Genomic DNA, 346 nt, shown 5'->3' with positions numbered 1-346 from the left:
GCAGGGCGGACAGAGGGGGACCTCGGGCGCGGCGCACGCTGGGATATACCGGGGCGGCGCGGCACACTGGGATATACCGGGGCGGCGCGGCGGCGCGGGGCATTGTGGGAGCGCGGCCGAGCTGGCGGGGGGGGGGGAAGGGGTGTCCTGCAGGGCCCTTCCCGCGGGATCCGTGTCCTGCAGGGCCCTTCCCGCGGGACCCCGGTCCTGCAGGGCCTTTCCCGCGGGATCCGTGTCCTGCAGGGCCCTTCCCACGGGATCCCGGTCCTGCAGGGCCTTTCCCGCGGGATCCGTGTCCTGCAGGGCCCTTCCCGCGGGACCCCGTGTCCTGCAGGGCCCTTCCCGC

The sequence above is a fragment of the Nothoprocta perdicaria genome, unplaced genomic scaffold (genome assembly GCF_003342845.1).
Source record: "Nothoprocta perdicaria isolate Ctin4 unplaced genomic scaffold, notPer1 scaffold_250, whole genome shotgun sequence".
NCBI classification, from domain to species: Eukaryota; Metazoa; Chordata; class Aves; order Tinamiformes; family Tinamidae; genus Nothoprocta; species Nothoprocta perdicaria.
This window is presented reverse-complemented; position numbering follows the sequence as displayed.